Below are 26,140 nucleotides of genomic sequence, written 5' to 3'. Positions count from 1 at the left end.
ACGTGTCAATCTTTCATTCATCTTGGCTAACTCTTTCCGGAAGTCCAAAAGGCAACATTTGTTGCAGAAAGAACAACCACAACAAACGGAAACAACAACGCTCCAAAGATACTCTTGGTGCTTTTTTTTGTTTTTGTTTGGCCGAAACTTTCTCCAGCGCGCCGATTCCGTCTTTGCGCACCGAAGTTCAGGGGCGCTGCGGCGATCGGCGCGTCCCCTAGAAGAGGGGGGGGCTACCTTGGAGACACCCCGGCCACCAAATCCCGGGGCCCCCTGGGCTTCCCACCCCCCACGCTCCCGGGCCAGAAGGGGGACCTCCATCGGGCGAGGGGGCACACCACCCCGATCCCCCCCCTTCCCAGCCTAGCGCCCGCGGCTTTGGAGACCGCGGAGGAGCCGCGACTCCGGGGCCCGCGCGCAAGGGGAGGCGCGCAAGGGGAGCCCCCCCCCCTCCCCAGCCAACCGCCGTGGCTGAAGGCGCGGGAGCGCGCGCGCAAGACTCCTCCCCTCCCCTCTTTCTCCTCCTCCTCGGGTCCTCCCCCCGCTTTCCTGGTGCGTGCGCGCTCGTTCCCGAGGAGCGAGCAGCGGCCTGCGTGGCAGCTGGGGGCCCCCGGAGAGGCCTCGGGAGCGCGCGTGGCGTGGCTTGTCAGCCGCCCGGCCCCCCCTCCCCTCCCCGGTGCGGGGGCGGGAACGCGGCGCGCGGCCGGCAGGACGGAGGGAGCAGGCAGCCAGCGCGGGGACGCGCGCGGGAGTGGGGCAACTTCGCGTCGGACAGCTGGAGAGCCCCGGCTGGAGCAGCGGGAGCCGCAAACGGAGCCGCAGCGCGGGCAGAGGCGCCACCGCCGAAGGGGGCCCGAGGGCGCCCGCTTGGCAGGTAAGCAAGCCCGGGCTGGTGGGGGCGGGGCAGGGACGCTCGAGGCCCGTGGGGGGGGGAGGCTGGAGCACCCAGAGGCGACCTAGCCACGCCCCCACCCCCCATCCCTGGGGGGGGGGTCGCCCCACCGTCCCTTCTTCTGACCTCTCCCCTCCCCCGCAAGCCCAGAGACTCCCGTTGGCGCGACCGCCGCGTGCGGAGTTCCCCGAGTGAACGTTACAGCGGGTCTCCGCGCGGCCCTCGGCGTGGGTGGCTCGTCCAGGACGGCCTTTGCTTCCCACCCCCCTGGAAACAGCGTGGCCCTCGGGTCTTCCACGCCCCTCCCCCCCAAATAAACCCCATGCCTCTCCTTGTTTTTCTCCTCTCCACGCAACGCGCGTGGCTCTCCAGCCTTTGAGGGGTTTTCCACGTCGGACTTGCTTGCTTTGGGCTTCGGTTGGAGGTTTGCCGGGGGGAAGGGGCTTCCCCCTCCCGGCCACCTCCTAAATCGCTCGGGGAGGGGGGGTTTCCCGAGGAAGGGAGTGGGGCGTGATATCGGGTTTGCGTGGGGGACGGGACACGGAGGGGGAGGATGGACAAGGCTGCCCGTTGGTCCTGCTTGGCTCCTCTCCAGGACGAGGTTCCTATCCTCAGCCAGGTCCGAGTTCAGGTCCGGCCCGAGGGAAAAGAGCCCACCCACCCACAATCAAAATATTTCATCAGTTTGGAGTGGGAAGTCTTTGGCTAAGAAAATTAGCCAAGCAGCAGAGACGGTGTCTTTGGTTTTGGGGGGGCTTGCTTTGGCATAACCCCCTCCCTGCAGACATTTTGGTGATGGGGGCCAGTCAACACTGGCACAACCCCACCTCCTCTCTGGAGCCCAGTTTCGCCTCTTCTCCCCCAGAAGAAAGTAGTTCAAAACATCCTTCAAGATCCATCTTATCCTGGGCACCCCTTTCTTTTTTTGAACGATTACCATCTGGCAGCCGGTACCCGAACGATAAAAACATGGACAAATAGGCTGAAAAACAGCTTCTATCCTGGGGCAAGTAACGATATTGAATTCTACGATATAGTGCAACATTAATGCAATATCAGGGGTTTTCAATTTCAATTGTATGGCATGTGAAGGATGCGTGTTTTTATTTTTATAGTTAGAAAGACCGCATTTAATTTCGTTGTACGGCATGCAGTGACCATAAACTAACTAACTAAAGAATCGGCAAGCAGGAAGGGAGACTCAGCGGAGTGGGCTGGTGCCCAGGTGGCCCTTAAAACTGCACCTAGAATGCCCCCCTCCCCTGGGGAGGGAGCCCCCCCCCCCCCGCTGCCTTTTGGTTAAATACAGATTTCCAATTTTTAGGCCACCGTGTCTCTAGGAGGCCCCCTGGCCTCACATGCAGGGTTTCCCCTTCGCCATGCTGGGACAGGTTTCTCTTCATTCCTCTCACACAAGGAAGGTTGGGGTAGGATACCTTTCCTGGGTCTTGATGGATGCACATGTGACACCGCAAGAGAGATCTGTTTACACGCCTGTTTTTTTCTGGATTGGCCAAGTGCAGGGAGAAAACCCTCAGGTTAAATTGCTATAAACATTGTCTGTCTGTCGGATCTCTTATCTCCACGTTTGTCTGTCTGTCTGCCTGCTGCCTAACTATCTCTAATCTCTTGTACCTATCTCATCTTTATATTATCTGCTATCGTATCTATCTATCTATCTATCTATCTATCTATCTATCTATCTATCTCTAATCTCTTTTGTCTATTATCTGTATCTCTCTCTCTCTCTCTCTTATCTGTCTGTCTGTCTGTCTAATCTCTTGTATCTGTCTTCTGCCTACCTAATCTACCTATTATTTATTTGTCTAATCTCTGTCTGTCTATTTATCTATCTCTATCTATCTATCTATCTATCTATCTATCTATCTATCTATCTATCTATCTATGTATCTATCTATCATGATCTCTTATCTGTCTGTCTTTAATCTGACTGTCTATCTATCTATATCTCTTGTATCTGTCTTCTGTCTATCTAATCTTATCTATCTATATATCTATCTCTAATCTCTTTATCTGTCTATCTGTCTTGTATCTATCTTCTGCCTACCTAATCTACCTATTATCTATCTATCTAATCTTTATCTGTCTATTCTTTCTATTTATCTATCATCTATCTATCATCTATCTATCTATCTATCTATCTATCTATCTATCTATCTATCTATCTATCTATCTAATCTCTTTATCTGTCTTCTGTCCATCTAATCTCTGTCTGCCTGTCTGTCTAATCTCTTGTATCTATCTGTCTGTCTTCTGCCTATCTAATCTATCTATCCCTCTCTCTCTCACACTCTCCCTCCCTCCCTTGCTCTCTCCCTCTCATCTATCTTGGGCTTGGCTGTTGACTAACAGAACCATCACTTGCTAAAACCACAAACTTCTCAGCAATAAACCATCTTAAGGTGAGGTTTTAGCAATGTGGTTGTGGGCAGCCACCCTTTTGGAATTTTCATGCCAACCAGTTTCCAACCTCCCCGTGTGGATCGTGCCAGTAGGACCATCCTGTAAAACCAGAAATGATAAGTGGAAGGAAGCCAACAGGCCTCCAAAGAGGACTCGGCAATTCACTCTGGAGTTTCAATAAAGCCATTTCGCTGGAATAAAGAGTCACCTCTGTGCTCTAGTTAGCCGCTCTTTCCCAGGGATTGAGGTTAAAATGAGTTTGCAGCAGTGGTGGGATTCAATTTTTTTTACTAGCGGTTCTGTGGGGCGTGGCTTGGTGGGCATGGCAGGGGAAGGATACTGCAAAATCTCCATTCCCTCCCCACTCCAGGGGAAGCATACTGCAAAATCCCCATTCCCTCCCGATCAGCTGGGACTCGCAGAGAATAGATGTGGGCGGGGCCAGTCAGAGGCGGTATTTACCGGTTCTCCTACTCGAAATTTCCACTACCAGTTCTCCAGAACCAGTCAGAACCTGCTGAATGCCACTTCTGTTTTGCAGTTACCAGAAGTGGGTTGCTCTCAGTTCAGCCCGCATCAGGCGAACCAGTAGAGGCAGTGGTGGGAAGTTCTGCTCACCCTTCCGGACACTTCTGTGCATGCACGAGCGAACCGGTAGCGCAGGGATTTGCAACGCGCCTCTGCCAGGAACCCATCTTCATTATAATTATTCTCATTTCGGGTAGTAGCAGGAATACTGTAATTTTTTCCTCTCTCCTTGTGCGTACTCTGTAATTAGATGAATATATATTCCATGTATATAATTCATCTCCACATAGCATAAATCAGGGGTGTGAAACTGGATTTCTTTGAGGGCAGGATAGCATTGTAGTTATCCTCGGTGGGCCGGCCCGGAGGGGGGGGGAACATGGGACAGATGGCGGACAGGACAGAAGCCCCCTACAATACTTTGCTGGCCAAAACGTGGTGCAGAGGGGCCCTACAGCCCTTCATTTTCAGCCTGGATGGCCTCCTGCAGCTCGCTGCTGGCCAAAATGGGGTAAGGGGGCCACCACACGGGGCCCATTTTTGCTAGCAGAGGACACCATGGGATGGTCCTTTGGTATTTCCAGGCCGACCCCATGGGCCAGATCTAAGCACCTCACAGCCTGCATCCGGCCCGTGGGCCTTTGAGTTTGACACCCCCTGGTATAAATCTTATCCACGGTGGCTCTTTTAAATTCTAGGCCAAAATAGAAACGATGCTTGATCATTTAGAATTAGAATTCTTTATTGGCCAGGTGTGATTTGAGGTACCCAAGGAATTGGTCTCTGGTGCATAAGCTCTCAGTGTTCATAAAACCTTGCCGAAAAGGTTCTCCAGTCCTGGCATACAATAATTAGTGGCCGGTCGTGGTAAAAAGGCATTCATCAGAAAACATTCGATACAGTGATAGTCATGGATCCTTAAATAAACCGAAGAGGTAACTCTGCAAATCTGAAGGCAGCTGGCTGGATTGGTCGGCCGATGGATACTGCACCACCGTCTCCAGCAAGTTTCTGGGAATTAATGGTGGCCAGAATCAGATCTTCCCCAAATTCCTCTTTCTCCGAAAGGCCCACAATCCTCTTAAAGCTTGTTTGCCCTGAACTAGGCAGGTCTACCCCGTTTCCCTGAAAATAAGACCTCCTTGGATAATAGGCCCAATCAGGCTTTTGAGTGCATGCACCAAAATAAGTCCTCCCCCGAAAATATTTAAATGCATGCACAGCCAGTTCCCGCCGTTTCCTGGGGGGGAGGGAGGGAACATGCCCCACGAGGCCCATATGCACCTGCCATTCACACGGAACGGCCTTGCGGAGGCTGCTCCCGCAAACCCTCGTTGAAGCGCCCCTTCTCTTAGTGGCGGCTGTGAAAAGAGCGGTAGGCCCAGTGACCTAAGCTGGCAAGAGTGTGCCAGAAAGAGAGTCAGAACCTCTGGCCCTCTCTGCATCAGCTGATCCGTGGGCCAAGATTGAGGGGCCTCCTGCACCTCCAAAATAATGAGACCTCCAAGCGCTTATTTTTGGGGGGGGGGTCAAAAGAAAATAAAGCCCTGTCTTATTTTAGGGGAAAGAGAGTAGTTAAAGACAACAATCTTAAGTACTGAGAAATTTTCTATTCTAGTCTACATTTTCTATTCTATTCTATTCTATTCTACTCTACATTCTCTATTCTAGTCTACATTTTCTATTCTATTCTACGTTTTTATTTTATTCTACTCTATTCTATTCCACATTTTCTATTCTATTCTATTCTACATTTTCTATTCTATTCTATGTTTTTAAAATTTTTATTCTACTCTATTCTATTCTACATTCTCTATTCTATTCTATATTCTATATTCTATTCTACATTTTCTATTCTATTCTACGTTTTTTTATTTTATTCTACTCTATTCTATTCTACATTTTCTATTCTATTCTACATTTTTTATTTTATTCTACTCTATTCTACATTCTCTATTCTATTCTACATTCTCTATTCTATTCTATTCTATTCTATTCCATTGTACATTCTCTAATTTATGTGGTAAAATGGCGCTCTCCAAGTAAATTTATCCCAATTGGAGACGGTAGATCCCTCAGCTGCTGGCTGAGGAACTCTGGGATTTGAAGTCCACAAGTCTTAAAAGTGGCCAAGCTCTGGTGTAGGAGACCATCTCTTTGTTGCAACTCCCTGCAGAGGCTGCATGCAGAGGTCCGTGGGAGAGATGGCAAGGTGCGTGCTTGAAATGTCACTCACGTTTGCTCACCAACTCATGTGGGTTTTGCATCAGAGTGCACTATTTTTTAAAAATAATAATAATAATAATTTGGAAGTGGTGCTTAACTGTCTCCACTTTCGAAAGACCTCAGAATAAAAGACGTAGGGAAGTTAAGCTTTGGAGATTCCCCTGCGTGTTTTGGAGTTCTCTATCTTAACTTTCCAGCAAAGGGAGGGATCTACGGATCCTGTGTAGGCTGTTTGTGTGTAGTTGTCGTGTCTTTGGTTGTGATCATTAGGGATCAGCCTTGGTTGCTCCCCTTAGCTGCCCCTATGAATACGATTAGGGTAGGCGTTGTGCATTGGCACAAGGAGAGCACAAAGCAACCTGTCCTGGGTTTGACTGAAATGTACTGATTATGTTATCTGGTTGGGTAATGAAATGTCTGCAAGAAAACAACCAAGCTCAGAGCTACTAGATATAAATAGAGGGCAAGCCACACTCTCTATCCCTGATGACGTTAGCTAGTTGGGTAATGAAATGTTTGCAAGAAAACAACCAAGAGAGCAGGAAACCCTCCTCCTTTTCCCTCCCTCCCTTCTAGCACTGATGACGTTACTTAGTTGGGTAATGAAACATCTGCAAGAAAACAACCAAGAGAGCATTAGGAAATGCAGTCCTCCTCCTCCTCGTCCTCCTCCCTCCCTCCCTGCTAGCATTGCTGATGTTACCTAGTTGGGTAATGAAACGTCTGCAAGAAAACAACCAAGGTCAGTGCTACTGTATATAAATGGCAAGAGCCATTCAAATAGCACTGATGACGTTACCTAGATTGGTAATGAAACGTCTGCAAGAAAACAGCCAAGGTCAGAGAGTATCAAGAAACCCACAGTCTTCCTCCTCCCTCCCTTCTAGCACTGATGATGTTATTTAGTTGGGCCATGAAATGTCTGCAAGCTAAAAGACCATCAAGGATCCTACCATCCTCCTCCTCCTCTTTCTCCTCCTCCTGCTCCACCTCCCTCCCTCCCTCCCTCCCAGCACTACATTACTTAGACGGGTAAGGAAACATCTACAACAAACAACCAGGCTCCAAGACCACCAGGGACCCCCTCATTTCAACCCTGAGCTACGAAGAACGTCCTCTCCTTTGCACTTACAGAGGTGTGAGGAAGTACTAAGGAAGCCCCCGGATCTTCAGCTCCAAAATCTGCCCTGTCTGTTAGTCTTGCTTTAGCAAGCCCGCCTGGGTTTAGTTAGACCTCTGTTGAAACTTCTCGAGATGGGAAAAGCACCTTTGGGATGGCAGCAGAGTTGCGCGGGGCGAGAGATTTTCTTTCCTATGCCTCCCAGGGTAGAAAGCCACCCAGGGACCTGTGGTGCCACTTCCTGGAAAGCAACAATCCAACAAGCCACGGTTATTCCACGCAAAGGCTCAAAGCACACCGGATTTTCTCTCCTTGCGAATGTTTTCCGTTTCCATCCACCAGAAAAGGAGTCCCTCCTGGCTACTCCCAGGAGTAAACCAGGCCGGTTCTGTTGTGATGACTTGTTGTGAAAAAGATCTCTGGAGAAAACTCATTTCATATTTACTTCTCAGCCTTCCCAGCACGAGATGCGAAGCGTACGTGTTAAATTTTGCACATTCTCGCGGGACACACAAAGACACACACACACACACACACACAAATACGGCTTCCCGGATTCTGTGGGCTAAGCCATCTGACCAGGCAGATTCCTGCCTGGGGGGATGGGGTGGGGGGAAATATGCAAAGGGTAATTTTGCAAATTTTTCTTCTTGGTTGAGTGGATAGCACAGAAGAAGGAAGTTGTTGTGACCCGCCAGTGGCTAGCGGATCGGGCTGCACACTCGGACAGTGAGGAGGTTGGGGAGGAACATGGGCCAGTCCTGGAGTCTGGGGAAGGCTCTGAGGAGGGCTCTGCATCGGAGGCAAAAAGGGGGCCAGGGCCCTATGCCAGTTATCAACTGCCTTCGGAGTCGGAGATCAGTGGGGCAGAAGAACAACTGGAGCCTGTTCCCAGTGTGCGCATGCGCAGAGTTGCCAGACGAAGGGAATAGCTAAAGAACAGGGGTCGACTTGGAAGTAAGGCCACAGGTGGATGGTGAATGGCCCCTCCCAGAAGAAATAAAAGAGGAGCGAAGGGGAGTGGAGTTTGCAGGAGACAATTAGTCCGATTCATTAGGGTAAAGTTCTGTTCCTGACTTCTTGCTGGTTGCAGGAACTGGGTATGTCTAATTTAAAGAAAAGAAGGACTAGGGGAGACATGATAGCAGTCTTCCACTATCTCAGGGGCTGCCCCAAAGAAGGAGTCAAGCTATTCTCCAAAGCACCTGAGGGCAGGACAAGAAGCGATGGGTGGAAACTAATCAAGGAGAGAAGCAACTTAGAACTGAGGAGGAATTTCCTGACAGTGAGAACAATTAACCAGTGGGACAACTTTCCTCCAGAAGTTGTGAATGCTCTGATACTGGAAGTTTTTAAGAAGAGATTAGATAACCATTTGCTTGAAGTGGTTTCCTGCCTGAGCAGGGGGTTGGACTAGATGAACTCCAAGGTCCTTTCCAACTCTCTTATTCTATTCTTTTCTAAGAGAAGAAGAAAAAGGAAAGCACTGACTTCCAACTCCTTTTGGAGGAGTAGAATAAGTGAATAACATGCAACTTCAATGTTTTACTCTTACGTAATAATATACATTAGCCATTTTTATAACAAGAAGCCTATCTCATTAGCAAAAACCAAAGTTTCATTTTTTTTTCTCCCCCACTTTCAAGCTCAAAATCCCGGACAGTTTCCAAGTAAGGGGGGGGGGGCGGGGGAGTATTTGTCTTCTTTTGCTTTAATCAAAGCAGACATTTTAGCCGTCTGTGCTAACTCCATTTTTGCAACCGTTGTGGGAATCAAGGTAGGATGTTTAACTCCTGGCCTAGCCTGAGCTGGGGTGGGGCCTGGGGGGGGTCAGGTAGAAACCCCCCACCCCTCCTGAGGGCTGCAGGCGGTCCATTTTCTAGTAAAACTGTGCTGCTGATTCGTCTCTTTAATTATTATTTTTTTATTTTCATCTCTTGGTTGATTCGACGAGAAGTGTTTGTCAGCCGTTGTGCATTTCCAGGAAAGAAATTGGGTGGGCTGTCATTGTGCACCCAAAAACCTTTTCCCTGGGACGTGGGGAAGATGGGAACAGACAAGGTGCTTCTGCTTGCCCAGGCCTGTTTGTGAGTCACAGGCTTCCCTGTGTCACAAGGGGGGGCGGGCCAGGGGATTGCTCAAGCTGAGAATTTCCCCTCAGCCTCTGCTACTTGGATGTGTATCCAAGAGAGACTCTGAGCATGGAGAGAGTATCTGCCTGCCAAGGGGAGGGGTCAGTTACAGTAAAGAGAGAGAGAGAGAGAGAGAGAGAGAGAGAGAGAGAGAGAGGAAAAAAGAAAGAAAGAAAGAAAAGAGAGAAGGAAAGAAAGGAAAAGAAAGAAAGGAAAAAAGAAAGGAGGGGGTGAGGGAGGGGGAAGGAAGGAGTTGGGAATGAGAAGAGAAGGAAAGGAAAGAAAGAAAGGAAAGTGGGAGGAAGGAAGAAAGTAAGGAAGAAAAGAGCTGGGAATAAGAGGAAAGAAAGAAGGAAGGGCAGGAAAGAACAGAAAAAGGAAGGGAAGAGAAAGGAAGGGAAAAAGGAAAAGAAAAGAAAAGGAAGAGAAAAAGGAAAGGAAAGAAAGGGGAAAAGGAAAGGAGGAGGGTGGAAAGAAGCAAAGAGCTGCGAATGAGAGGAAGGAAAGAGAAGGAAAGAAAAGAAAAAAGATTTAACAGAAGAGTGTAAGCTGAGGAAGAAGGTACAGGATGACAACATTTTAAACAGATAGATAGATAGATAGATAGATATGTAGATAGATAGATAGATAGATGATATATAGATCGATAGATAGATATAGATAATATAGATATAGATATATAAATATTATATTTATATAGATATAAATAAATAAAGTGGCTTGAGGGTGTTCCCTCCCTCTGCCTTTTCAACTTGCCTTTTCTCTACGTTCTTTTATTTTTCACTCCGATTTTAGTTCCTTTTCCCTTAATTATCTGTCTATTGTAGGCCTCTATCCTTCCGTATCCGTCAGCTGCTCCAAGTTGCTTGGATAGCGAGAGGGGCGGGGTCCAAATCTGATCAACAAGTTAAATAATGAAATAAAAGTTTTCCCCCAAAGCACCCAGGGCGGTCTTCTCATGAATGAGGCTTCTGGTGGGGGTGGGGAAAGCAGCGGATGGATATGTAAAAACATCTCAGTTCGAATGGTGGTGTGGCTCTCACCCACCTGGCTTCCGATCCTGGGAAATGTTTATTTTTCCCTGCTCAGGAATCTGCTTTCATATCTTCTTTTATTTTGCAGCTGATATTAAACAAGACTGCTGAATGGGGGGAGGGGATCTTTTTTTGGAATCAGGCTGGAAACTCTATCTATTCTATTCTATTCTATCCTACCATCTCTCTCTCTCATCTAGCCTATTCTATTCTATTGTATCATCTCATTCCTATCTATCTATCTATCTATCTATCTATCTATCTATCTATCTATATATATATATATATCTATATATCTACATCTACATCTACATCTATATCTATATCTATATCTATATCTATCTAATATATCTCTCTTCTCTTCTATCCTCTCATCTATCCATTTATCTATCTAATCTCTCTTCTCTTCTATTCTATTCTATTCTATCATCTCATTCCTATCTATCTATCTATCTATCTATCTATCTATCTATCTATCTATATCTGTATCTATATCTATATATCTATATCTATCATATATATCTATATCTATATCTATATCTATATATATATATATATATATATATACACTCTTCTATCCTCTCTCTCATCTATCTATCTATTTATCTATCTAATCTCTCTTCTATTCTATCATCTCTCTCATCTCTCTATAATCATCTATCTATCATTTATCTATCTATCATTCTATTCTATTCTATTATCTCTCTTTATCTATCTAATCTCTCTCTAATTATCTATCTAATCTATCTATCTATCTATCTATCTATCTATCTATCTATCTATCTATCTATTCTATTAACTCTCTTTATCTATTCTATTCTATTCTATTATCTATCTCTAATTATCTATCTATCTATCTATCTAATCTATCTCTAATTATCTATCTATCCTGTTCTCTCTCTCTTATCTATCTATCTATCTATCTATCTATCTATCTATCTATCTATCTAATCTCTCTCTAATTATCTATCATCTATCTATATCTATCTATCTATCTGTCTATCTATCTATCTATCTAATCTCTCTAATCTCTCTCTCTAATGATCTATCTATCCATCCATCTATCTATCTAATCTATCTATATCTATCTAATATCTATCTATCTATCTTATATATCACCTCTCTCTCATCTATCTATCTCACAGTGGTCAGAATTCAGTATGTCTGGCTAATTCTGCCCACTGCCATCCGTTCAAACCTCACCGGCTCAAAAATTAATTCAGCCTTCCACCCTTCCGAGGTCGGTAAAATGAGGAACCCAGATTGTTATGGGGGCAACAGGCTGACTGGAAACTGACTGGAATAGATAGATAGAGAGGGCCATAAAACATTGTGAAGCGGTATATAAATGCTATTGCTATTCTTGTGTATGCTTTGTCTGTCTGACTTATCTATTTCTCTGTTATCTCTATATTGATCTAAGAGCCAGGGTGGCACAGTGGTTAGAATGCAGCATTGCATGCCCCCCCCCGCCCCTCTGTTTTGGCTGCCGAAGGACACATGGACTGGTCCTTTGCCATTTAAGTACCCCCGTGGGCCAAATCCATGGGCCTTGAGTTTGACATCCCCCCGCGTAGATGGTCCAACCCATCCAGAGAGGATATACTGATTGCATTGAGATGATGAGGATCACTATTGCCTTAGCACAGATTAGAAAAAAAGGAAAAAACAAAGAAACTTTTACATTAGGTGGTCGCTGGGAAGGGGAAAAAATGTAGCATACGAATGCAATTCTGTGAATGTTTTTTTTTAAGTTCTTTATTTTTTTTTACCTTTCCCCTTCCCTCTCTCCCTCCCCCCCAATCCCACATCCCCTCCCACCCACCCCCCAACCTCCCAGAATAAATACAGGGTATAAACATTTAGCAATCATAAACTAAAATAAACTAACAAACGTTAGTATCGTCCCTTCGCTTTTACTTTAACTCCCCTTTTGTAAAGCTAACTTTAGATAAGTTGTAACATTCCTTGTTCATTCATTCATAAACTAACTGAAATTTCTTAGTCCCATATTTATTTTGAATATAGTCAATCCATCTTCTCCATTCCAACTTGTATTTCTCATCTGAGTGGTCCTTGAGGTCTGCTGATATTTTAGCCATCTCTGCTAAGTTTATTACTTTTAACGCCCATTCTTGAATGGTAGGCAATTCTTCCTTCTTCCAGTACTGCGCCACCAACAATCTTGCTGCCGTTGTTAAGCTCAGAATCAAATTAGTCTCTATAACTGTACCGTCTGCAATTATACATAACAAGAATAACTGAGGAGTAAACTTTATCCTCTTTTTGAGAATATTTTGAATAATCCACCATATTTTTATCTAAAATCCTTTAACATTTTTACAAGTCCACCATATATGATAATACGTAGCATCAGCACAATCCCATGTCCAGCATTTATGTTGTAAGTTCGGATACATACAAGCTAATTTTTTAGGTTCTAAATGCCATCTATAAAACATCTTGTAAAGTTCTTTATTTTTTTTAACTCATACATGCTTACATTTCACAAATACACATTTCTCATAGATATTGTTAGTGTTATATGTTATCCTTTAACATTTATAATTCATTTCTTCCCCGTACGATATAATAATACATTCGAGATCACTTTCCTACATCTATTCTTATATTTCAACCCTATTACTTCCTCCTTTCCTCCCAACCTCCCTTCTCTCCTTTCTTCTTTCCTCCTCTCCTTTCTCTTTTCTTCTTTCCCTTCCTCTGTACTACTCCTCTCTTCTTCCTCTGCTCTCTCCTACTCCTGCTACCCCTCACTTTCTTCCTCTCCTTTACCCTTTCTTCTTCCCGTCTCCTTTCCTCTCTTCTCCTCTCCTCTTCCCTGTCCTCCTCTCTCCTTTCCCGCCTTCCGTTGTTGCATTTTCATATTTTATTCGATCTGATGTCTTTTCGGGTTGGCGTTTGAGCAAAACCAGTTCTATATTTACATAACATCCTTAAGTTCCCTCTTCCTCCTATTTTACATTATAATAATTCCACATATAAAATCTTTGAAACATGTATTTGTATATTAATAGTATTTTCTTTTCTCTCTCTCTCCCCTCCTTCCTTTAACAGTGTGTCATCTGGATAAACTTAACCTATGTTCTTTTATTCATATTTCTTTTCCAACCACTCTTAAAATCATCCCAAAAATCTATCAGAATGTTGTTGCTGCACTAATCTTTACCTCTCTCTGTTCCCGAATAGATATGTATTATGTGGGAATCTGTGAGCGTAGCAGGAATTTCATCCTTCTCCCCTGGAGAATGTCTTATAAATTTTCTGCATGCCTGGACAAAAATCCTTTTTCAAGAGTCAGTAGAAGGTTCATATATATTGAGTTTAAACCAGAAACATGCCTTTTAGGTATATTGTCAGAAAGTTATGGCAAAGCAATCCTATATTTAGTGTCACATATATTGACAGCAGCAAGAATCATACATGCTAAATATTGGAAAAATGCGAACACCCCATTGGATGACGATATAATTAGGAAAATCTGGGACCGTGCTGAAATGGATAGATGAACCAAAAAAATTAAAGATAAAAGAAGACTCGAAATAATATAGGACATGGGATAAATTTTGTGAATGGATAGTAACAAGAGGTAGAAATGAGAGAGAAGTTGACGAATGTTAATAACTGTTAGTATGGAAAATAAAGATGCTATAGAATTATAGATATAATATGGAAAAAATGTAAATAGGTTAATGTAAGTAGAAATTTAGTTAAAGCTAATTTTCTTTTCTTCTCTCCCCCCCCAAAAAATTGGTTGTATTATTATAATCACTGTTAATATATTGCTATGTATACATAGGATGGATGGATGGATGGATGGATGGATGGATGGATGGATGGATGGATGACAGGTGATAATGAAGATGATAGAGAGCAAATGATTAGAGAGAGAAAGAGATGAGAGAGATAAGAGAGAGAAAGAGAGATGGATGGATGGATGATAGGTGATAGACAGAGATAAACATGATAAGGGTGAGATGATTAGAGAGAGAAAGAGATGAGAGAGGTGATAGATAGGTAGGTTACGTAGGTAAGTAGGTAGGTAAGTAGGTAGGTAGGTAGGTGGATGGATGGATGAATGGATGATAGGTGATAGACAGATAGAGCGATAGAGATAAAGATGATAGAGCAATTAGAGAGAATGAGATTAGATGATAGATAGATGATAGATAGATGATAGATAGATAGATAGATAGATAGATAGATAGATAGATAGATAGATAGATAGATAGATAGATAGGTGATAGGTTGATGGAGCGATTAGAGAGAGAAAGAGATGAGATGATATATAGATATATAGATGATAGATAGATAGATAGATAGATAGATAGATAGATAGATGATAGACAGATAAAGATGATAGAGAGCGAGATGATTAGAGAGAGAAAGAGATAAGAGAGATGATAGATAGATAGATAAATAGATAGATAGATTGATTGATTGATTATAGATTTGATATTGATTTTTCTTTGTCTTTGCTTTCTTTGTAATTGTTACCCTGACATGGCCCTGTCTTTTCAGTAAAGGAGAGGGGAGTAAAGAGTTCAGTGGAAGGACTCGTGTTATTTAGGGTTTCTGCTTATTAGAACAATAGGGCTGGAAGGGACCTTGGAGGTCTTCTAGTCCAACCCCTTGCCCATAGCAGCAGATCCTATACCACTCTAGACAAATGGTTGTCCAGTCTCTTCTTGAAAACCTCCAGTGATTCTTGAATGTTCTTGAATATTCTTTATTGGCCAGGTGTGGTTGGACAGACAAGGAATTTGTCTCTGGCGCAGAAGTTGTCTGTGTACATACAAACAACAAAGCCACTTAATCATAAGGTACCAAGGGTAGAAGAAGGTAAAGAAAAGATGAGAAGGATAAAAGTGATAACAGGTACAAGCAACTTAATGATCACAATTGAGCCTTGAATTTATGTTGCTTAAGTGAGAAAGTTTGTTAAGTGAGTTTGTCCCGTTTGATTGGACTTTCCTTGCCACGGTTGTTAAACGAATCACTGCAGCTGTTCAATGAGTGACATGGTTGGTAAGCGAATCTGGATTCCACCATGGATTTTGCTCGTCAGAAGGTCACAGAAGCAGATCACGTGACCCCGGGACATTGCGACTGTCATAAATAGGAGTCAGTTGCCGAGTGTTTGCATTTGGCTCACATCACCTTTCCTTCCTTCCTTCCTTCGCTGTCTGAAATGATCTAGGGTCTCCTGCTTGAGCACGGGGCTGGACTAGATGACCTCAAAGGTCCCTTACAATTTCTTTTCCTTCCTTCCTTCCTTCCTTCCTTCCTTCCTTCCTCCCTTCCTCCCTTCCTTCGTTCCCTCCTATTTTTCCTTCTTTCATTCCTTTCCTTCCTTCCTTCCTTCCCATTTTTCCTTTCTTCTTTCCTTTCCTTCCTTCCTTCCTTCGCTGTCTGAAATGATCTAGGGTCTCCTGCTTGAGCACGGGGCTGGACTAGATGACCTCAAAAGTCACTTACAACTTCCTTCCTTCCTTCCTTCCTTTCTCCTTCCTTCCTTTCTTAATCCTTCCTTCCTCCATTTCTCCTTCCTTCCTTCCCATTTTTTCCTTCTTTCCTCCTTCCTTCCTTCATCCATTTCTCCTTCCTTCCTCCCCATTTTTTCCTTCTTTCCTTCCTTCCCATTTTTTCCTTCCTCCTTTTCTTGTCTTTCCTTTCTTCCTTGCTGTCTGAAATGGTCTAGAGTCTCCTGCTTGAGCGGGGGGGTGGACTAGATGACCTCCAAGGTCCCTTCCAACTTCTTTTCCTTCCTTCCTTCCTTCCTTTCTTCCTTCCTTCCTTTCTTCCTTCCTTCCTATTTTTTCCTTCTTTCATTCCTTTCCTTCCTTCCTTTCTTCCCATTTTCTCCTTCCTTCTTTCCTTTCCTTTCATTCCTTCCTTCCTTCCTTCCTTCGCTGTCTGAAATGTCATAGGGTCTCCTGCTTGAGCATGGGGCTGGACTAGATGACCTCCAAGGTCCCTTACAACTTCCTTCCTTCCTTCCTTCCTTCCTTCCTTCCAACTCTGATTCTGAAATTCCGTCGTAGAAAAGAAAACGAAAGCAGCCCTGCGCCCAGTTCCTTCCTGTCTCATCTGAAGACCAGGAGCGAAAGGAAAAAGACACCCTGGCATCAAAAGATCCATGGAAAAACAAATTCACCGCGCTCCCCTTCATCAGCGGGTTGTTTACCCCGCCGCTGGAGCCGGAGGAACAAGGCCTCCTTTGAGTTATAAATGTCGTCCTATTAACCGACACAACGGCCTCTGTGGTCTGTTGTACCTCTGAATATTAGAGAAGTTGCTCGCCGAGGAAGAATCTGTTTTCCCGTGGAAAAAGAAAGGAAAGTAACTACAGAACCAAATCCTGAGGGAACTTATTAGATCCTTGAAGAGGCCGGCTCTGCTAGCAGAACTATTCATCTTAACATGGATGCGAAGCTCAGCCAGGGCACCCTGAAGATTGGACGCTCCGATAATTGAAGAAATGCATCTTAGCAGCAAATCCTTATTTAGCCTGGCTCATAATTTTGCTGCTTTAGACTCCCCACCCCACCCCTTCCTCGCCGTACTGGGCGAACGGCACGATTTTGCCGTGGTAGGGGGTGGGTGTCAGGCCTGCAGCCATATTTCTCTTGGATCTTTGTCCTCCCACACTTTCTATTATTCTACTATGTCTTTTCTATGGTGGGAAAATGGGAATGGGGATTGTACGGAGTTAGACGCTATGTAGCCATAACAACATTCTTTCTAGAAAGCCAAGGTCATCTTTCGTCTTTGCACCTCTGCACCTGACCGGAACTGGATGGGTGGAAGCTGCCAGCGTGGCAGTGGGAGATTGGACCATGGGATGGACTTGTGGGTGTGGAGGCAAGATTGTGAACTTTCAACTGGGTGGGGAGAACCGGGAAGCTTTCAGATTTGGGTTTTCCCAGATGTGCCAACATGGCTCTCTTCATAAATTGGGATACTTTGCCTTGGATTCTGATTTACTTTTGGATGCTATTTGGAACCCTGACAGTGGGTTTCTAGACAGTGGCGGTGGCAGGAGGCTCTGCCCACCTGCCCGGACGCTTCTACACATGCAAACCAGTAGTAAAATAAATTGAAGTCCACCACTGACGCAGAGCCATCTCTCCAGGCATGCAAGGTGTCACCCGTTGCTCTTCTTGGTTGCGGTGTGTTAGCCAGCTGGTCTTTCCGTGCGCGGGAGCACCAGAAACGGGAAGAGCAGCCGCCCGGTGCACATGCACAAGCTGGGAAGATGATCTTCCAGTTTCCAGTGGGCGCATGTGCACCGGCCAGCTGGTCTTCGCCTGTGCAGGCATGCTAGAAACTGGAAGACCAGCTGGCCAGTGCGCCAGCGTGGGCTGAAAACTGGAAGATCATCTTCTCATTCATGCGGTTGCTCTTCCAGTTTCTGGCACACACACATGCACCGGCACATACTCCTGCTTTGGCATTCGGTGCTGAAAAGGTTCACCAACACTGTTCTAGCCCAGGGGTCAGCAAACTGCGGCTCTGGAGCCGCATGTGGCTCTTTCCTCCCTCTGCTGCGGCTCCATCCCAATTTTGAGAGGAGCTTCCAGTGTGGGGACGGGGGAGAGAAGCACTGTGCGCCAGGAGAAGGCTCTGCGGCAAGGGGAATGTTTTCCAGTTGGCTCCACAATTGATAGGGCTTCCGGTTATGAGAGGTAGAGGAAGTACGCCGTGCTAGGAGGAGACTCTATGGTGGGAGAACTGAACTTCCGGTCAGCTCCAGAATTGAACAGGGGGCTTCCGGTTAGGACCTTTGTGGCTCCCGGTGTTTTCTTTTCCTGTGCAAAATGGGTCCAAATGGCTCTTTGAGTGTTTACGTTTTCTGACCCCTGTTCTAGCCTAACATTCATGGTTTGCCTGCTGAATCAAGGTCTTAAAAGACTCCCTTGCTTCGGGCCTGCCTCTTGGATGCTACCGAGGATGGAAATGGCGGTGGCGGTTTTGAAAGTGGGAGGAGACACTTAAAATTACATTTTGCAATGAGGAAAGAATCAGTGGAACAACTTGCCTCCGGAAGTTGTGGTTGCTCCGAGCGCTCTACGTGTTTATAACTATCTGGTTTGGTCCAGCAAACAAACAGGACAGGTACAGAGTTCACCAGGTAGTTAGGACTGCAGGAAAAAAAATTCGGATGGGATGGGATGGAAGAGAACAGAAATACAACAGGATCAGAATAGAGCTGGAAGGGACCTTAGAGGTCTTCTAGTCCAACCCCCTGCGTAGGCAGGAAACCCTGCAACACTTCAGACAAATGGTTATCCAACATCTTCTTAAAAACTTTCAGTGTTGGAGCACCTACAACTTCTGGAGGCAAGTTTTCCCTCTGGTTAATTGTTCTCACTGTAAGGAAGTTTCTCCTTCATTCCAGGTTGTTTCTCTCCTTGATTAGTTTCCATCCATTGTTTCTTGCTTTCTGGTACTTCGGAGAATAAGTTGACACCCCTCTTCTTTGTGGCAGCCCTTCAAATACTGGAATCCTCCTATCATGTCACCCCTACTTCTTCTTAGAAGTTACCCTTCTTCTCTTCTCTATTCCCTCTTCCCTTCCCTTCTCTTCTATTCCCTATTCCTCTCCCCCTCTTTTTTCTATTCCCTGTTTCCTCTTCTCTTTTCTCTTCTCTCCTCTTCTCTTCCGTATTTCCTTCTCTTCTCTATTCCCTGTTCCCTCTTCTCTTCTTTTCTCTTCTCTCCTCTTGTCTATTCCCTTCTCTATTCCCTGTTCCCTCTTTTCTTCTTTTCTCTTCTATATCCAATTCCCTCTTCCCTTCTCCTTTCTTCTCCTCTCTTCCATATTCTCTTCTCTATTCCATATTCCCTCTTCTCTTCTTTTCTATTCCCTATTCCCTCTTCTCTTCTCTTCTATACCCTCTTCCCTCTTCCCTTCTCCTTTCTTCTCCTCTCTTCCATATTCTCTTCTCTATTCCCTATTCCCTATTCCCTCTTCTTTTCTATTTCCTATTCCCTCTTCTCTTCTTTCCTCTTCTCTTCCCTATTCCCTCTTCTCTTCCCTCTTCTCTTCCCTCTTCTCTTCTTTTCTATTCCCTCTTCTCTTCTCTTCTATACCCTCTTCCCTTCTCCTCTCTTCCCTATTCTCTTCTCTATTCCCTATTCCCTCTTCTCATCTAATTATTATTCCCTTCAAAATAACTATCCCTAAAAATGCAAACTTGACGCTTCGTTGCCACTATATCTGCTCGTATATGTTGCACTATTTACGATTCAATATTCTATTCATATAACTCTTATCTATGTCTGTCCATGGGGCGGCTCCAATCAGCCTCCATAAATTCCTCCGGAAGATTTAAATTGACAGGAACCTTTCAAGACATATTTTGAGCCCCCCATTTCAGCATTTGCATGGTGCCCAAACTGAAAAAATAATGAATCGGGAGATTTTACCCAGATTCAGGTAGCCTGCGCAACGTCTCCCAGCCTTGAAATATGAAAATAAGAGGATAAGCTCCTTGTCTGGAAGCAAAAATATTCCCTAATCTCATTTGGCATGTGCCAAATCTCATCTCGGACATTTGAAAATCCTTTCTCCTGTGAAGTAAAACCCAGGTTAAGCATCAAGAGAGACTCTGGTGCATTTTTAACCCGTCAATAGCTTGAAGAAACGGTGGTTTCACTCTACATCTTCAATTTCAAGTTTTTGTTCAGGGGGAGTGAAGCTGGAGACCACAACCCTCACTCCTGGAAGACCTCCAGGTGTTGGGATAGGATAGGATAGGAATAAGAATAGCACAGCATAGCATACCAGAATAGAATAATGGACCAGAAAGAATAAAGTAGAGTAGAATAGAATAGAATAGAACACGGAACACAGAACAGGTTACAGAATAGAATAGATTACAAGAATGGAATGGATTGGAATGGAATGGCATACAAAAGAGTTTGGAAGAGAAGAGAACAGAAGTCAGAATAGAGTAGAAGAGAGTTGAAGAGAACTGAAAAGAGAAGAGAAATTGGAAAGAGAAGAGAAATCAGAGTAGAGTAGAGTTGAAGAGAAGAGAAATGAAAAGAGAAGAGAAATTGAAAGAGAAGAGAAATCAGTGGAGCGGAGTAGAGTAGAATACGGAACACGGAACAGGTTACAGAATAGAATAGATTACAAGAATGGATTGGAATGGAATACAAAATAGTTTGGAAGAGAAGAGAAATCAGAATAGAGTAGAGTTGTTGAGAACTGAAAAGAGAAGAGAAATTGAAAGAGAAGAGAAATCGGAGTGGAGTGGTGGAGTAGAGTAGAGTAGCAGAGTTGGAAGGGACCTTGGAGGTCTTCTAGTCCAACCCCCTGCTTAGGCAGGAAGCCCTATACCACTTCAGACAAACGGTTATCCAACATCTTCTTAAAAACTTAAAATGTTGGAGCATCCGCAACTTCTGAAGGCAAGTAATGTTACAGCTGTCAATAACAGCTAGTCCTCGACCCATGACCACAATTGAGCCCCAAGATTTCTGTTGCTAAGCGAGAAAGCTGTTAAGTGAGCTTTTGCCCTGTTTCGCAACCTTTTCTTGCCACGGATGGTGAAGCGGCTCACCACAATTATTAAGTCAGTAGCCTGGTTGTTAAGCAAATTTGGCTCCCCCCCTTGAATTTGCTCACCCCAAAAGGGGGACCACTTGACCCCAGGATATTCCCCTCCCTCCGTCATAAAGATGAGTCAGCTGCCAAAGCATCTGAATTTGCGACGGTTGTAAGTGCGGGAAATGGAGTAAGTAAGTGTGTCGTAAGTGTGTCGCAATTTCTTTTCCCCACTGCTGTTGTAACTTTGAACTCGACAAATGGTTGTAAGGCGAGGACTCTCTGCTTTCACAGACCAGGCTGGTATTCAAAGAACTAGAATCTGTCCTTTGGCAGAGTTGGATGCCAAACAATAATTTGTACAATTAGTTAATTAAACAGCCCTTGGTTTCAGTCCCCGGAAATTTTTATTAATGGGGAAAAAAGGCGTGGCCTACAGATGAGAAAACCTTGCTCTTTAATGAACCGTGGCTTTTGATGATGCAAATTTGCAAGCACCTAGTTAAAATATAACTTGTTTACCATCGTGGTGGCCTTGGGAAGTGTAGGATCAAAGGATCCATTCAGAACCCATTTAACAGGGGAAAACAGTGACTAATGCTAGCTGGAGACCAACAATGAGAAAAAAAAAACCCAGCAGATAAAAGCGAATTTATAAATAGAGTGGAGACCATAAAGGTTAGCGCATGGCATCCTTCTAGACTTCCTTGTTGGCAGAGGAGAAATCGGGGTTTTTGAGGGGGAGGGTGGCAGGTTTCAGAAGGGGGGTAACAAAAAGAAAAGGCAACTAAAACATCTTTCACCCCACATCCACCAAAACCTCCTTGCGCACATCCTTCCGAGCATCAACTGAACTGATGTTTCTGGGCAAGATGTCCCTGCGGATTGGGTGTGCCATTGGATCTGGACCTTCTAGGCCCAGGGGTCAGCAAACTGCGGCTCTGGAGCCATATGCGGCTCTTTCCTCCCTCTGCTGCAGCTTCATCACCGGTCGTCGGCACAATTTTGAGAGGAGCTTCCAGTGGGGGGGGGGGGTAGAGAAGCACAGTGCGGCAGGAGAAGACTCTATGGCGAAGGGAGGGTTTTCCAGTTGTCTTCACAACTGATAGGGCTTTCGGTTAGGACAGGTAGAAGAAAAAGTACTCCACGCTAGGAGGAGACTCTATGGTGGGGGAACTGAACTTCTGGTCAGCTCTAGAATTGAACAGGGGGCTTCCGGTTAGGACCTTTGTGGCTCCTGGTGTTTTCTTTTCTGCGGGAAATGGGTCCAAATGGCTCTTTGAGTGTTTTAAGTTTGCTGACCCCTGTTCTAGCTCAAGGGGTCAGGTCTCCAACTTTTGGGGCCTCAGGGACCACTCAATTCATCATTTAAAATCCCATGGACCACTAATATGCTCTGCCTACTGAGTGGCTGGGTGGGCATGGCAAGGTGGTCATGTGATTGGGTGGGTGTGGCCAACCAATGTCACTCACGTCAAGGGGTCCCTTGCCAACCTCTACTTGCCCCTCCTCGCCTGCCCACCCGGGCTCCTTAGGGCCCCAACAGGAAGCCGTTGCTGGAGCTAAGCAGCCACCAGGAGAAAGAGTTGGCAAAAGAGCTCAGTTCAAATGGGATCTGACCGAGAGGGAGGTTCAGCAGAAGCACCTCACTGAGGACTAGGAGCATAGGCTTTCCAAGCAGAGGGAAGACCTGCGGGAGTGCAAGGCCAGGTGCCGGCGCCTGGAGGCTCAGTGGGCTGAGATGGTCAGCCAGTTCCAGGCCATGATGCCGTCCCACTGGAACGAGGCCCTCCGGCTCTTCACCACCAGCGGAGCTTCCCTCCAGCCTTCTCCCAAAGCCCCCCACCAGGGGGCCGAAGCAGACCCCAAGTTGGAATTTCTGCCCCCCTCTAACCTCCACAAAAAGACCCCAAAGGGGTCTTGCAGCAACACAAGTGTTTATTGCACGTATCCATCCCAGGGGGCCGTAGTTTGAGGACCCCGGATTTAGTGCAATCTCAAAAATGCAAATCATTTTTCTGCAGGCCACCAATATTTTCTTGCGGACCCCCAGTTGTTGACCACTGTTCTAGGCCAGAGAATGAATCCCCTCCCCTACACACACACATACACACACACAGACACACAGACACACACATGCACACACACAAATGCTGATTTCAACATTTCTCCTTGTTTTTGGTTGCAAGGTTTGGCCCCTGAAAGTGAGGCTGGGGAGGGGGATTTACGACACTTTTATCCAAGTGGGGTTTTTATTTCTATTTTTTGTGAATGAGGGCCGCGTGGAAACATCTCGCTGTCTTTCTGCCGAAAGATGAATCTTGCCGACTGAAGGCAGGAACATAAACACGAGCGGTTTCCAACGGGAAGCGTGCCACCAATGCTCCAAACGAAGGCGAGTGGGCGGTGTGGTTGTTGTGAACCACATGGCATCGGTGGGTGCACTGTGTGTGGGGAGGGGGGATTCCAAGGAAGGGAACAGAGGCTTCACACCTTCCTGAAGCAACACCGGTTGTGGTGAAGAGCCGGAAGGAAGTGAGCGGGGGCTTTGAGGTCGTCTGCACTACCTCATTCTGAATAGATTTGGGAGTTGAGTCGAGAAGTTTAGTTTAGTTTATTTAGTTTATTATATACTTTATTCCTTCTCCTCCTCCTCTTATTATTTATTTTATTCATTGAACATGAAACCCGGTCAACCAAACATTTAAAGATGGGTCACAAATACCATTGACTGGTGCTGATGGTTGATATGGGTTGCTGCCAGCACCCTAGGGATCAACCAAGTGCCTTCTTAAGGTGGATGATCTTCTTCTTCTCCTCCTCCTCCTTCTCCTCCTCCTCCTCCTTTTCTTCTCCTTCTCCCTCTCCTCTCCCTCCTCTTTCTCCTTCTTCTTCTCCTCCTTCTCTCTCTCCCCCTCCTCTTCTTCTCCTTCTCCATCCCCTCCTCCTCCTCCTTTTCCTCCTCTCTCTCTTCTCCCTCTCTTCTTCTCCTCCTTCTCCTTCTCCTCCTTTCTCTCTCCTCCTCCTTCTCCTTCTCCACTCCCTCCTCCTCTTCTCCTCCTCCTCCTCCTCCCCTTATTATTATTATTATTATTATTATTATTATTATTATTATTATACAATTGTATCACAGCGGCCAGTTGTTTCGCCGGATTTGGCATTGGTTACTAGTCGGGCCCCACCCAGGGGCCTAGGACGTCGTAACGTATTTTCGTAATATGCGTGCAGATCCAAGCAGTGCGGCTTTTTGCATTTGACTGATGGTGATTTTGTCAATTTTTAACTGTTTTAAATGTAATTCCAGTGCTTTTGGAATAGCACCCAGTGTGCCAATTACCACTGGAATTACCACTGCTGGTTTGTGCCATAGTCGTTGAATTTCGATTTTTAAGTCCTGGTATCTTGCGATTTTTTCATGTTCCTTCTCGGCGACCCTGCTATCACCTGGTATTGCGATGTCTATGATTGTGACCTTATTTTTCTCAACCAGTGTGATGTCTGGTGTATTATGCGCCAGTATTTTGTCGGTTTGTATACGGAAATCCCACAAGATCTTGACCATCTGATTTTCTGTGACTTTTTCAGGCTGATGTTCCCACCAGTTTGTTGCTGTTTTAATATTATAATTTTTGCACAAATTCCAATGGATCATTTGTGCTACTGAATTGTGCCGCAATTTATAATCAGTCTGCGCGATTTTTTTACAGCAGCTGAGTATGTGATCAACAGTTTCGTCAGCTTATTATTATTATTATTATTATTATTATTATTGTATAATTGTATCACAGCGGCCAGTTGTTTCGCCGGATTTGGCATTGGTTACTAGTCGGGCCCCACCCAGGGGCCTAGGACGTCGTAACGTATTTTCGTAATATGCGTGCAAGATCCAAGCAGTGCGGCTTTTTGCATTTGACTGATGGTGATTTTGTCAATTTTTAACTGTTTTAAATGTAATTCCAGTGCTTTTGGAATAGCACCCAGTGTGCCAATTATTATTATTATTATTATTATTATTATTATTATTATTATTATTTATTTTATTCATTGAACATGAAACCCAGTCAACTGAACATTTAAAGATGGGTCACAAATACCATTGACTGGTGCTGATGGTTGATACCGGTTGCTACCAGCGTCCTAGGTATCAACCAAGTACCTTCTTAAGGTGGATGGTCTTCTTCTCCTCCCCCTCCTCCTTCTCCTCCTCCTCCTCCTTTTCTTCTCCTTCTCCACCTCCTCTCTCTCTCCTCCTCTTCCTCCTCTTCTTCTTCCCCTTCTCCACCCCCTCTCCCTCCTCCTCCTTTTCCTCCTCTGTCTCCTCCCTCTCTTCTTCTCCTCCTCCTCTCTCTCTCCTCCTCCTCCTCCACTCCCTTCTCCTCCTCCTCCACTCCCTTCTCCTCTCCTCCTTCTCCTCCACCTCTTCCTCCCCCTATTATTATTATTTCTTTTATTCATTAAACATGAAACTCGGTTAACTGAACATTTAAAGATGTGTCACAAATACCATTTGTTGTAATATAGCTCCTTGTGTAGGTGTGTGTCCCCCCCATGGCCCAGTTCATACTAGGGCTTGCAGAGTCACACTGAATCACACAGGAGAAAACAAACTCCTAGAACCCCATAACATCCTGATAGGGCATAACATAACATTCTGAGATGTGCCCTACCATTGACGTCCAGGATTTGACCATATATAGACTGAGCAGTAGATTAGAAATTGTACTTTTACAGGCTGTTTTTAAGCACATGCTATTGCTCCTCTTGCCTTTGTCCTATCTCAATAAAAGGGGCTACTAGACCCCCAATCTGGGTCATCGCTCCATCCCGAGAAAGGTTGTCTCCTGTCTTTTCTCAACATTGGCCTCATGGGCGCACCACGGGAACTTCACAACGATTGACTGGTACTGATACGGGTTGCTGCCAGCATCCTTACATTCTTAAGATGTATGATCATCTTCTTCTCCTCTTCCTCTTCTCCTTCTCCACCTCCTCTCCCTCCTCCTCCTCTTCTTCTCCTTCTCATCCTCTACTTCCCCTCCTCTTCTCCTTCTCCACCTCCTCCTCCTCCTCTTCTTCTCCTCCTCCTCCTCCTCTTCTCCTCCCCCCTCTCCCTCCCCTTCCTTCTAATATTATTATATACTTTATTCATTCAACATGAAACTCCGCCAACTGAACATTTAAAGATGTGTCACAAATACCATTGAC

General features: G+C 45.2%; 1 protein-coding gene across 1 annotated transcript in view; it reads left to right on the top strand.

The window, feature by feature from the left end:
• The first annotated feature begins 799 nt into the window (after nucleotides 1-799).
• The window catches only part of NEK6 (NIMA related kinase 6), an 80,725-nt gene continuing 55,384 nt past the window's right edge, over nucleotides 800-26,140 (top strand). Inside the window, exon 1 of the mRNA XM_032232905.1 lies at nucleotides 800-874. The gene's annotated coding sequence lies outside the window, so the exon portion shown is untranslated. The remainder of the gene's footprint in view (nucleotides 875-26,140) is intronic.

Source organism: Thamnophis elegans, chromosome 16 (genome assembly GCF_009769535.1).
Source record: "Thamnophis elegans isolate rThaEle1 chromosome 16, rThaEle1.pri, whole genome shotgun sequence".
NCBI lineage: Eukaryota > Metazoa > Chordata > Lepidosauria > Squamata > Colubridae > Thamnophis > Thamnophis elegans.
Note: the sequence above shows the minus strand (reverse complement) of the source record. Positions and strands in the feature narration are given on the sequence as shown.